Consider the following 16,864-nt stretch of genomic DNA (forward strand, 5'->3'; position numbering starts at 1 on the left):
CTATTATGTCTATATTTTATACCTATATTTATTAAGTCTATATTTTATACCTATAACTATTATGTCTATATTTTATACCTATATCTATTTTGTCTGTGTTTAATACCTCTATCTATTATATCTATTATGTCCATATTTTTTACCTATATTTATTATGTCTATATTTTATACCTATATCCATTATATCTATTATGTTTATATTTTATGCCTATATCTTTTATATCTATTATGTCTATATTTTATACATATAACTATTTTGTCTATATTTTTTACCTATATGTATTATATCTATTATGTCTATATTTTATACCTATATCAATTATACCTATTATGTCTATAATTTATACCTGTATCTATTATATCTGTCTATATTTCATACCTGCATCTATTATATCTATTATGTCTATATTTTATACCTATATCTATTACGTCTATATTTTATACCTATCTATTATATCTATTATGTCTATATTTTATACCTATATCTATTATATCTATTATGTCTGTATTTTACCTATATCTATTATATCTGTTATGTCTATATTTTATAGCTATTTCTATTATATCTATTGTCTCTCTATTTAATACCTATATCTATTATTTGTATGTTTAATACCTCCATCTATTATATCTATTATGTCTATATTTTTTACCTATATCTCTTATGTGTATATTTTATAACGATATCTATTATATCTATTATGTCTATATTTTATACCTATATCTTTAATATCTATTATGTCTATATTTTATCCCTCTATCTATAATATCTATTATGTCTATATTTTATAACTCTATCAATTATATGTATTATGTCTATATTTTATAACTCTATCTATTATATCTATTATGCCTATATTTTATACCTATACATATTATATCTATTATGTCGATATTTTATGCCTATATCTATTATGTCTATATGTATATATTTTATATCTATATATTATATATCTTATGTCTATATTTTCTACCTATATATATTATGTCTATATTTTATACCTATATTTATTATATCTATTATGTCTATATTTTATACCTATATCTATTATGTCTATATTTTATACCTATATCTTTTATGTCTATATTTTACACCTATATCTATTATGCCTATATTTATTTATTTACTTATTTATTCATTTTTATTTATTTATTTATTTTTTTGAAACGGAGTCTTGCTCTGCTGTCCAGGCTGCAGTACAGTGGCCGGCTCTCCGCTCACTGCAAGCTCCGCCTCCCGGGTTCACGCCATTCTCCTGTCTCAGCCTCCCGAGTAGCTGGGACTACAGGCGCCCGCCTCGTTGCCCGGCTAGTTTTTTGCATTTTTTAGTAGAGACGGGATTTCACCATATTTGCCAGGATGGTCTCGATCTCCTGACCTCATGATCCGCCCGTCTCGGCCTCCCAAAGTGCTGGGATTACAGGCTTGAGCCACCGCGCCCGGCCTATTATGTCTATATTTAATACCTATATCTACTATATCGATTATATCTATACTTTATACCTATATCTATTATGTCTATATTTTATACCGGTATCGATTATATTTAATATGTCTATATTTTATACCTATATCTATTATATCTCTTATGTTTATATTTTATACCTATATGTATTATATCTATTATGTTTATATTTTATACCCATATCTATTATGTCTATATTTTATACCTATATCTATTATATCTATTATGTCTATATGTTATACCGATATCTATTATATCTATCTATATTTTATACCTATATCTATTATATCTATTATGTCTGTATTGTATACCTATATCTATTATTTCTATTATGTCCATATTTGATACCTATATCTATTATATCTATTATTTCTATATTTTACACCTGTATCTATTATATCTATTATGTCTATATTTCATACCTATACCCATTATGTCTATATTTTATACCTATATCTATTATATCCATATTTTACACCTGTATCTCTTATATCTATTATGGCTATATTTAATACCAATATCTATTATATCTATTATGTCTATATTTTATACCTATATCTATTATGTCTATATTTTATACCTATATGGATTATATCTATTATGTCTATATTTTACACCTAAATCTATTATATCAATTATGTCTATATTTTAGACCTATATTATATCTATAATGTCTATCTTTCATACCTATATCTATTATGTGTATATTTTATACCCATATTGATTATATCTATTATGTCTATATTTTATGGCTATAGCTATTATATCTATTAGGTCTATATTTTATACCTATAGTATATCTATAATGTCTACATTTTATACCTATATCTATTATGTCTATATTTCATACCTACATTTTTATACCACTTATGTCTATGTATTATACCTATATCTATTATATCTATTATGTCTATATTTTATACCGATATCTATTATGTCTATATTTTATACCTATATCTATTATATATACTCTGTCTATATTGTATACCTATATCTATTATATCTAATATGTCTATATTTTATACCTATAACTATTATATCTGTTTTATCTATATTTTATACCTATATCTGTTTTGTCTATATTTTATACCTATATCTATTATATCAATTATGTCTATATTTTATACCTATATCTCTTATATCTATTATGTTTATATTTTATATCTATATCTATTATATCTATTATGTCTATACTTTATACCAATATCTATTATATCTACTATGTCTGTATTTTATACCTATATCTATTATGTTTACTATAACAATGTTTTATACCTATATCTATTAAAGCTATTATGTCTATATTTTTTACCTATATCTATTATATCTATTATGTCTATATCTTCTACCTATATCTATATATCTATTATGTTTTTATTTTAAACCTATACCTATTATATGTATTATGTCTATATTTCATACCTATGTCTATTATAACCATTATGTCTATATTTTGTACCTATATCTATTATGTCGATATTTTATACCTATATCTATTATAATTATTATGTCTATATTTGATACCTATATCTATTATATCTATTATGTCTATATTTTATACCTATTTCTATTATATCTATTATGTCTATATTTAATACCTATATGTATTATGTCTATATTTTATACCCATATCTATTATATCTATTATGTCTACATTTTATACCTATATCTATTATATGCATTATGTCTATATTTTATACCTATATCTATTATATCTACTATGTCTATATTTTACACCTATATCTATTATATCCATTACGTCTATTATTCATACCCATCTCTATTATATATATTATGATTATATTTTATACATATATCTATTATATCTATGTCTATATTTTATACCTATATCTATTTTGTCTATATTTAATACCTATTTCAATTATGTCTATGTTTTATTCCTATATCTATTATATCTCTTATGTCTATATTTTATACCTACATCTATTATATCTATTTTGTCTATCTTTTATACCTATATCTATTATATCAATTATGTCAATATTTTATACCTATATCTCTTATATCTATTATGTCTATATTTTATATCTCTATCGATTATATCTATTATGTCTATATTTTATACCAATATCTATTATATCTATTATGTCTATATTTTATACCTATATCTATTATATCCATTATGTCTATAATTTATACCTATATCTATTATATATACTATGTCTATATTTTACAACTATATCTATTATATCTATTACGTCTATATTTTATACCCATCCCTATTATATCTATTATGTTTATATTTTATAACTATATCTATTATATCTGTGTCTATATTTTATACCTATATCTAATTTGTCTATATTTTATACCTATATCTATTATGTCTATATATTATACCTATATCTATTATATCCATTAAGTCTACATTTTATACCTATTTCTATTATATCTACTATGTCTATATTTTATACCTATATCGATTATATCCATTATGTCTATATTTTATACCCATCTCTATTACATCTCTTATGTTTATGTTTTATACCTATATCTATTATATCTATGTCTATATTTTATACCTATATCTATTTTGTCTGTATTTTATACCTATATCTATTATGTCTATATTTTATACCTATATCTATTTTATCTATTATGTCTGTATTTTATACCTATGTACGTTATATCTCTTTTGTCTATATTTTGTACCTATATCTATTAAATCTATTATGTCTATATTTTATATCTATATCTATTATGTCTATATTTTATACCTATAACTATTATATCTATTTTGTCTATATTTTATACCTATATCTACTATACCTATATTTTATACCTATATCTATTATATCTATTATGTCTGTATTTTATACCTATTTCTATTATGTCTATATTTTATACCTGTGTCTATTATATATATGATGTCTCTATTTTATACCTATATCTATTATATCTATTATGTCTATATTTCATACCTATATCTATTATAACTATTATGTCTTCATTTTAAACCCATACATATTATATCTATTATGTCTATATTTCATGCCTATATCTATTATATCTATTATGTCTTCATTTTTAACCTATACCTATTATATCTATTATGTCTATATTTCATGCCTATATCTATTATAACCATTATGTCTACATTTTGTACCTATATCTATTAGGTATATATTTTATACCTTTATCTATTATAATTATTATGTTTATATTTGATACCTTTATCTATTATATCTATTGTGTCTGTATTTCATAGCTATTTCTACTATATTTATTATGTCTATATTTAATACCTATATCTATTATGTCTGTATTTTATAGCTATATATATTATATCTATTATGTCTGTATTTTATGCCTATATTTATTATGTCTATATTTTTTACCTATATCTAATATATCTATTATGTCTATATTTTATACCTATTTCCATTATATCTATCATGTCTAAATTTTAGACCTATAATTATTATATCTAATATGTCTATATTTTATACATATATCTATTATGTCTATTATGTCTATATTTTATACCGATATCTATTATGTCTGTATTTTATATCTATATCTATTATATCTATTATGTCTATATCTTATGCATATATCTATTATATCTATTATGTCTATATTTTATATCTACATCTATAATATCTATTATGTCTATATCTTATACATATATCTATTATATCTATTATGTCTATATTTAACACCTATATCTATTATATCTATTATGACTTTGATTTAAAACTATACCTATTATATCCATTATGTCTATATTTCATACCTACAACTGTTATAAACATTAGGACTATATTTTGTACCTATATGTATTTTGTCTATATTTTATACCTATATCTATTATAATCATTATGTCTATATTTGATACATATATCTATTATATCTATTATGAATATATTTAAAACCTATTTCTATTATATCTATTTTGTCTAAATTTAATACCAATATCTATTATGTATATATTTTATACCCATATCTATTATATCTATTATGTCTATATTTTATACCTATATCTATTATTTCTATTATGTCTGCATTTTATACCTATATCTATTATATCTGTTATGTCTATATTTTATACCTATATCTTTTATATCCATTTTGTCTTTATTTTATACCTATTTCAATTATGTCTATATTTTATTCCTATATCTATTATATCTATTATGTCTATATTTTATACCTGTATCTAATATATCTATTATGTCTATATTTTATACCTATATCTATTATATCGATAATGTCTATATCTAATACATATATTATATCTATTATGTCTATACTTTATACCTATATCTATTATATCTATTATGTCTATATCTTATACATCTATCTATTATGTGTATTATATGTATATTTTATAACTATATCTGTTATGTCTACATTTCATACCTATATTTTTATACCAGTTATGTCTATATTTTATAACTGTATCTATTATACCTATGTTTATATATTATACCTATATCTATTATATCGATTATGTCTATATTTTATGCCGAAATCTATTATATATATTATGTCTATATTTTATACCATTATCTGTTATATCTATTTTGTCTGTATTTTATACGTATATCTATTATGTCTATATTTTATATTTATATCTATTATATTTATTATGTCTGTATTTAATACCTATATCTATTATATCTATTATGTCTATATTTTATACATATACATATTATATCTTTTATGTCTATATTTCATACGTATATCTATTATATCCATTATGTTTATATCTTATACATATATCTATTATATAGATTATGTCTGTATTTTATACCTATATATATTATATCTAATATGTATATATTTCATACCTATATCTATTATATGGATTATGTCTATGTCTCATACATATATCTATTATGTCTATTATGTCTATATTTCATACCTATATCTATTATATGTACTATGTCTATATTTTACACCATATCTACTTTATCTATTACGTCAATATTTAATACCCATCTCTATTATATCTATTATGTTTATATTTTATACCTATATCTATTATATCTATGTCTATGTTTAATACCTATATCTATTTTGTCTATATTTTATACCTATATCTATAATGTCTATATTTTATACCTATGTCTATTTTATCTATTATGTCTATATTTTTTACCTATATCTATTATATCTATTATGTCTATATTTCATACCTATATTTATTATATCAACTATATCTATATTTTATACCTATATCAATTATATCTATATTTGATACCTATATCCATTATATCTATTTTATCTATAGATTATACCTATATCAATTATATCTGTTATGTCTATATTTTATACCTATATCTATTATATCTATTATATCTATAATCTGTAGCTATATCTATTATAACTATATTTTATACCTATATCTATTATATCTATATTTTATACCTCTATCTATCATATCTACTGTCTATATTTTATAACTGTATCTATTATATCTATTTTCTATATGTATATCTATTATATCTATTATATCTATATTTTATACCTGTATGTCTATATTTTATACCTATGTCTATTACATCTATTTTGTCTATATTTTATACCTATATCTATAATATCTATTATGTCTGTATTTCATACGTGTATCTATTATATCTTATGTCTATATTTTATACCTATATCTATTATGTCTATATTTTATAGCTATATCTATTATATCTATTATGGCTATATTTTATACCTATATCTATTATAACTCTTATACCTATGTTTTATAGCTTTATCTATTATATCTTTTATATTTATATTTTGTAATTATATTTATTATATCTATATTTTATACGTATATCTATTATATCTATATTTTATACATATATCTTTTATATCTATATTTTATACGTATATCTATTATATCTTTTATATCGATATTACATACCTATATCTATTATATCTATATTTTATACCCCTATCTATTATATCTTTTATGTGTATATTTTATACCGATATCTATTATATCTATTCGGTCTATATTTTATACCTATGTCTACTACATCTATTTTGTCTATATTTTGTACCTATATCTATAATATCTATTATGTCTGTATTTCATATCTGTATCTATTATATCTATTATGTCTATATTTTATACCTATATCTATTATGTCTATATTTTATAGCTATATCTATTATATCTGTTATGGCTATATTTTATACCTATATCTACTATATCTATTATGTCTATATTTTATACCTATATCTATTATAACTGTTATGTCTATATTTTATAGGTATATCTATTATGTCTATATTTTATACCTATAACTATTATGTCTGTATTTTATACCCATATCAATTATGTCTTTATTTTACACCTATATCTATTATAACTATTATGTCTATATTTTATAACTATATCTCTTATATCTATTATGTGTATATCTTACACCTATATCTATTATATCTATTATGTCTATATTTTATAACTATATCTATTATATATATTATATCTATATTTTATACCTATATCTATTTTAATTATATTTTATACCTATATACATCTATATTTTATACTATATCTATTATATCTATTATATTTATATTTTATAATTTTATCTATTATATCCATATTTTATATCTGTATCTATTTTATCTATTATATCTATATTTTTTGCCGATATCTCTTGTATCTATATTTTATATGTATATCTATTATATTTATTATATCTATATTTTATAGCTATATCTATTATATATACATTTTATACTTATATATATTATATCTATTATGTCTAAATTTTATACCTATATCTATTATAACTATTATGTCCATTTTTTAAAACTATATCTCTTATATCTATTATGTCTATGTTTTATCCCTATATATATTATGTCTATATTTTGTACCTCTATCTTTTCTATCTATTATGTCTATATTATATACCTATATCTATTATGTCCATATTTTATACCTCTGTCGATTGTATCTACTATGTCTATATTTTATACCTATATCTATTATGTCTATATTTTATACCTCTGTCTATTATATCTATGATGTCTATATTTTATACCTATATGTATTATGTGTTTTATGTCTATATTTTATCCCTATATCTATTATATCTATTATGTCTTCATTTTATACCTATATCTATTATATCTATTATGTGTGTATTTTATACCTATATCTATTATATCTATTATGTCTATATTTTATACCTATATCTATTCTGTATATATTTAATACCGATATCTATTATATCTATTAGGTCTATATTTTATACCTATATCTATTATGTCTATTATGTGTATATTTTATACCTATATCTATTTTATCTATATTGTGTATATTTTATACCTCTATCTATTACATCAACTATGTTTATATTTTATACCTCTGTCTATTATATATATTATGTCTATATTTTATACCTCTATCTATTATATCGATATTTTATAACTATATCTATTATATGTATTATGTCTATATTGTTTACTTATATCTATCATATCTGTTATGTCTATATTTTATACCTGTATCTTTTGTATGTATTATGTCTATATTTCATACCGATATGTATTATATCTATTACGTCTATACTTTAAACATATATCTATTATGTCTATATTTTATACCTGTATCGATTATATTTATTATGTCTATATTTTATACCTATATCTTTTATATCTCTTATGTCTATATTGTTTACCTATATCTATTATATCTAGTATGTTTATATTTTATACCTATATCTCTTATGTGTATATTTTATAAATATATCGATTATATCTATTACGTCTATATTTTATACCTATATCTATTATACAACTTATGTCTTTTTTAATACCTATATCTATTATATATAATATGTCTATATTTTACACCTATACCTATTATGTCTATATTTTATGCCAATATCTATTATATCTATTATATCTATATATTGTGTTTTTATCTATTATATCTATTATGTCTATAATCTATTCCTACATCTATTATATCTATTAAGTCTATATTTTATACCTATATCTATTATATCCACTCTTTCTATGTTTTATACCTATACCTATTATATCTGTATTTGATACCTACATCCATGATATCTATATCTATGTTTTATACCTATATCTATTATATCTATTATGTCTATATTTTATACCTATATCTATTATATCTATTATATCTATATTTTATACCTACATCTATTAAAACTATATTTTATACCTATATCTATTATATCTATATTTTATACCTATATCTATTATATTTATTATGTCTATATATTATATCTATTGCATCTATATTTTATACCTATATGTATTATATCTATATTTCACACCCATATCTATTATAACTATTACGTCTATATTTCATACCTATATCTATTATGTCTATATTTTATACCTATATCTATTATATCAACTATATGTATATTTTATAGGTATATGTATTATGTCTATTATGTCTATATTTTATACCTATATCTATTATACCTATTATGTCTATATTTTATACCTATATCTATTATATTTATATTTCATACCTATATCTATTTTATCTGTTATATTTATATTTTATAACTATATCTATTATATCTATATTTTATACCTGTATCAATTGTAAGTATTATATCTATATTGTATACCTATATCTATTATATGTATATTTTATACCTATATCTAATATATCTATTATATCTATATTTCGTAACTATATCTATTATATCTATATTTTATACCTATATCTATTATATCCATTATGTCTATATTTTATACCAGTATCTATTATATCTATTATGTTTATACTTCATACCTATATCTATTATATCTGTTCTGTCTACATTTTATACCTTTATGTATTATATCTATTATGTCTATATTTTATACCTATATAAATTATATATCTTATATTTATATTTTATACTTATGTCTATTATATCTATTATGTCTACATTTTATACCTACATCTATTATATCTATTATGTATATATTATATACCTATATCTATTATGTCTATATTTTATACCTATATCTCTTATATCTATTAAGCCTTTATTTTATACCACTATTATATGTGTTATGTCTATATTTTATATCTATATCTATTATGTCTATATTTTATACCTACATGTATTATATCTTTTATGTCTATATTTTATAACTATATCTATTACATCTATTATATCTATATTTTATACCTATATCTATTATGTCTGTATTTTATACCTGTATCTACTATATCTATTATGTCTATGTTTTATACCTATATATATTATATCTATTATGTCTACATTTTTTAACTATATCTATTATATCTCTTATGTGTATATTTTCTACCTATATCTATTACATCTATTTTGTCGATATCTATTATACCTATTACGTCTATATTTTATACCTATATCTATTATATCCTTTGTCTATATATTATACCTATATCTATTATCTATAGGTTATACCTATTTCTATTATATCTATTATGTCTATATTTTATACCTATATCTATTGTATCTATTATGTCTATATTTTATACTTATATCTATTATGTCTATATTGTATACCTCTATTATATCTATTATATCTTTATTTTATACCTATATCTATTATGTCTATATTTTATACCTATATCTGTTATATCTGTTATGTCTATATTTTACAACTATATGTATTATATCTATTATGTCTATATTTTATACCTATATCTACTATATCTATTTTGTCTATATATATTATACCTATTATGTCTATATTTTATAACTGTATCTATTATATCTATTGTCTATATTTTATACGTCTATCTATTATATCTTTTATGTCTATATTTTATGGCTTTATCTATTATATCTATTAGGTCTATATTTTAACCTCTATCTATTACATCTATTATGTTTATATTTTATACCTCTATCTACTATAGCTATTATGTCTATATTTCATTCCTCTATCTATTGTATCTATTATATCTATTTTGTCTATATTTTATAACTCTATCTGTTATATCGATTATGTCTAAATTTTATACGTTATCTATTATATCTTTTATTTCTATGTTTTATACCTATATCTATTATATCTATCATGTCTATAATTTATACCTCTATTATATCTATTATCTATATTTTATACCTCTATCTATTATATCTATTATATCAATTATGTCTATTATTTATACCTCTATTCATTATTTCTATTTTGTCTATATTTTATCACTCTATATTATTTCTATTATGTCTATATTTTACCCTATGTCTATCATGTCTATATTTTATACCTATATCCATTATATATATTATGTCTATATTTCATACCTATATCTATTATGTCTATATTTTATACCCATATCTATTATATCTACTATGGGTATATTTTATACCTCTATCTGTTATATCTTTTATATCTATATTTTATACCTATATCTATTATGTCTATATTTAATGCTTATATCTCTTATATCTACTATGTCTATATTTTATACCTATATATATTCTATCTATTATGTCTATATTTTATACCAATATCTATTAGATCTATTATGTCTGTATATATTATATCTATTATGACTATCTGTTATACCTATATCTATTATATCTATTGTTTATATTTTAGAACAATATCTATTATATCTATTTTGTCTATGTTTTATACCTCTATCTATTATATCTCTTATGTGTACATTTTATACCTCAATCTATTATATCTATTATGTCTATATTTTATACTTATTTCTATTATGTCTATATTTAATACCTATAACTATTATGTCTATATTTTATACCTATATTATATCTATTATGTCTATATTTTATACCTATATCTATTATATCCATTATGTCTATGTTTTATAACTATATCTATTAAATATATTATGTCTATATTTTACACCGATATATATTATGTCTGTATTTTATACCTATATCTATTATATCTATTATGTCTATATTTTATAACTTTATCTATTAAATCTATTATGTCTGTATTTTATACCTATATCTATTATGTCTCTATTTTATACCTATATTTATTATATCTATTATGTCTATATTTTATAACTATATCTATTAAATCAATTATGTCTATATTTTATACCAATATCTAATATGTCTATATTTTTAAGCTATATCTATTATATCTATTATGTCTATATTTTATAACTATATCTATTAAATCTATTTTGTCTATATTTTATATGTATATCTATTATGTCTATATTTTATACCTATATCTATTATATCTATTGTGTCTATATTTTATACCTATAATTATTATATCTAATATGTCTATATTTTATACCTATATCTATTATGTCTATATTTTATATCTATATCTATTGTATCTGTCTATATTTTATACCTATATCTATTGTATCTATTATGTCTATATCTTTTTTTTTTTTAACAGGCTTAATTCACTTTATTTTTCTTGTAAAAAAGCCTGTGTTGTAGCCACAGCTGGAGCCTGGGTCCGCTGCACGGAGACTCTGGTGTGGGTCTTGACAAGGTGTTCAGTGAATTCCTGATAGGGAGACTTGGTAAACACAGTCTCCTTCCACAGGTCAGGGGTCAGGTAGCTGTAGGTCTTAGAGATGGCATCAAAGGTGGCCTTGGCGAAGTTGCCCAGGGTTGCAGTGCAGCCCCGGGCTGAGGTGTAGCATTCATCAATACCAGCCATCATGAGCAGCTTCTTGGGCACAGGCGCTGAGACGATGCCAGTGCCCCTGGGTGCAGGGATGAGGCGCACCAGCACAGAGCCACAGCGGCCTGTCACCTTGCAAGGGACGGTGTGGGGCTTGCCGATCTTGTTCCCCCAGTAGCCTCTGCGCACCGGGACAATGGAGAGTTTGGCCAGGATGATGGCCCCACGGATGGCGGTGGCCACCTCCTTGGAGCACTTAACACCCAGGCCGACGTGGCCATTGTAGTCCCCGATAGCAACAAACGCCTTGAACCTGGTGCGCTGACCAGCACGGGTCTGCTTCTGCACCGGCATAATCTTCAAAACCTCATCTTTGAGAGAGGCCCCCAAGAAAAAGTCAATGATCTATTATATCGATTATGTCTACATCTTATACGTATATCTATTATATCAATTATGTCTATATTTTTTACCTATATCTATTATATCTAATATGTCTATATTTTATACCTACATCTTTTATATCCATTTTGTCTATATATTATACCTATTTCCATTATGTCTATATTTTATTCCTATATCTATTATATCTATTATGTCTATATTTTATACCTATATCTATGATATCTATTATGTCTACATTTTATACCTATATCTATTATATCGATAATGTCTATGTCGTATACATATATCTATTATATCTATTATGTCTATATTTTATACGTATATCTATTATATCTGTTATGTCTATATTTTATACTGATATCTATTATGTCTATATATTATAACTATATCTATTATATCTACTCTGTCTATATTTTATTCCTATTACAATTATATCTATTATGCCTATATTTCATACCTATATCTATTATATCTACTCTGTCTATATTTTATACCTATATCTATCATATCTATTATGTCCATATTTTATACCTATATCAATTATACCTATTATGACTATATTTTATATCCTTATCTATTATATCCATAATGTCTATATTTTATACCAATATGTATTATATCTACTATGTCTGTATTTTATACCTCTATCTATTATATCTATTATATCAATATTTAATACCTATATCTATTAAATTTATTATGTCTATATTTTATACCTATATCTATTATATCTATATTTTGTACCTGTATTTGTTATATCTATTATGTCTATATTTTATAACTATATCTATTTTATCCATTATGTCTATATTTTATACCAGTATCTATTATATCTATTATGTGTATCCTTCATACCTATATCTATTATATTTATTCTGTCTACATTTTATACCTATATGTATTATATCTATTATATCTATATTTTATACCTATATCGATTATATCTATTATTTATATATTTTATACCTATATCTGTTATCTGTTATGTCTTCATTTTATACCTGCATATATTATATTTATTATGTCTGTATTTTATCCCTATATCTATTATATCTATATTTTGTACCTATATCTATTATAACTCTATTTTATACCTAAATCTAGTATATGTATTATGTCTACATTTTATACCTATATCTATAATATCTATATTTTATCTATATCTATTATATTTCTTATGCCTATATTTTATACCTATGTCTATTATATCTATTATGTATATATTATATACCTATATCTATTATGTCTATATTTGATACCTATATTTATTATATCTATTATGTCTATATTTTATAACACTATTATATCTGTTATATCTATATTTTATACGTATATCTATTATGTCTATATTTTACACCTATATGTATTATATCTTTTATGTCTATATTTTATAAGTACATCTATTGTATCTATTATGTCTATATTTTATACCTATATCTATTACGTCTATATTTTATACCTATATCTGTTATATCTATTATGTCTATATTTTATACCTATATCTATTATATCTAATATGTCTATATTTTATACCTATATCAAATATATCTATAATGTCTATATTTCATATCTATATATATTATATCTCTTATGTCTGTGTTTTATACCTATATCTATTATATCTATTATGTCTATTTTTAATACCTATATCTATTATATCTATTATGTCTATATTTTACACCTATATTTATTATAACTATATTTTATACCTATATCTTTTGTATCTCTATTTTATACATATATCTATTATATCTATATATATATTTTTCTATAATTATATCCATGATATCTATATTTTATTCCTGTATCTATGATATCGATTAAATCTATATTTTATACCTATATCTATTATATTTTATAGGTATATCTATTATATCTATTATATCTATATTTTGTACCTATATCTATTATATCTATATTTTATACCTGTATTTATTATATCTATTATATCTATATATTATAACTATATCTCTTATATCTATTATGTATACATTTTATACATATATCTATTATGTCTATAATTTATACCTATATCTATTATATCTATTATGTCTATATTTTTCCCTGTATTTATCATATGTATTATGTCTATATTTTATACCCATATATATCATATCTATTGTGTCTATATTTTATACATATATCTATTATATCTCTAATGTCTATATTTCATACCTTTATCTATTATAACTATATTTTATACCTATATATATCTATATTTTATATCTATATCTATTATATCTATTATGTCTATGTTTCATACCTATATTTTTTATGTCTATTTTTTATACATATATTTGTTATATCTATTATATCTATATTTCATACCTATATGTATTATATCTTTTATTACTCTATTTTATACCTATATCTATTATATCTATTATGTCTATATTTTATACCTATATCTGTTATATCTATTATGTGTATATATTATACCTCTTTCTATTATATCTCTTATGTCTATATTTTATAACTATATCTATTAAAACAATTCTATCTATGTTTTATACCTATATGTATTATAAGTATATTTTAAAACTATATATATTATATATATATTTTATACCTATATCTATTATATCTATGATATTTATATTTTATAATTTTATCTCTTATATCTATATTTTATATCTGTATCTATTATATCTGTTATATCTTTATTTTATACCGACATCTATTGTATCTATATTTTATACGTATATCTGTTATATTTTTTATATCTATATTTTATACCTATATATATTATATCTATTATGTCTATATTTTTTACCTATATCTATTATATCTATTATGTCGTTATTTTATACCTATGTCTATTTTATTTATTATGTCTATATGTTATACCTATATCTATTATATCTCTTATGTTTATACTTCATACCTATATCTGTTATGTCTATATTTTTTACCTGTATCGATTATATGTGTTATTTTTATATTTTATACCTATATATATTATATCTCTTATGTCTATATTTTATACCTATATCTATTATATCTATTGTGTCTGTACTTTATACCTATATCTATTATGTCCATATTTTATATCTTTATCTGTAATATCTGTTATGTCTACATTTTATACTTCTATCTATTATATCTATTATATCTGTATTTTATGCCTAAATCTATTATGTCTATATTTTATACCTATATCAATTATATCTAATATGTCCACATTTTATAACTATATCTATTATATCTCTTATGACTATATTTTATACCTATATATATCATATCTATTTTGTCTATATGTATCATAACTATTATGTCTATATTTTATACCTATATCTATTATATCTATTGTCTATTTATTATACATATATCTATTATGTCTATAATTTATACCTATATCTATTATATCTATTATGTCTACATTTTATACCTATATCTATTTTATCTATGTTGTC

The 16,864-nt window shown here is 20.6% G+C and overlaps 1 pseudogene across 1 annotated transcript; it reads right to left on the minus strand.

Moving 5' to 3' along the window:
- Positions 1–12,809: 12,809 nt before the first annotated feature.
- On the minus strand, positions 12,810–13,455 carry LOC115895898 (annotated as a pseudogene). Its single transcript, XR_004055967.1, has one exon. The product of XR_004055967.1 is annotated as a 40S ribosomal protein S2 pseudogene (transcript).
- Between the last annotated feature and the right edge of the window lie 3,409 nt (positions 13,456–16,864).

This window comes from Rhinopithecus roxellana, unplaced genomic scaffold, assembly GCF_007565055.1.
Source record: "Rhinopithecus roxellana isolate Shanxi Qingling unplaced genomic scaffold, ASM756505v1 contig3624, whole genome shotgun sequence".
Taxonomy (NCBI): domain Eukaryota; kingdom Metazoa; phylum Chordata; class Mammalia; order Primates; family Cercopithecidae; genus Rhinopithecus; species Rhinopithecus roxellana.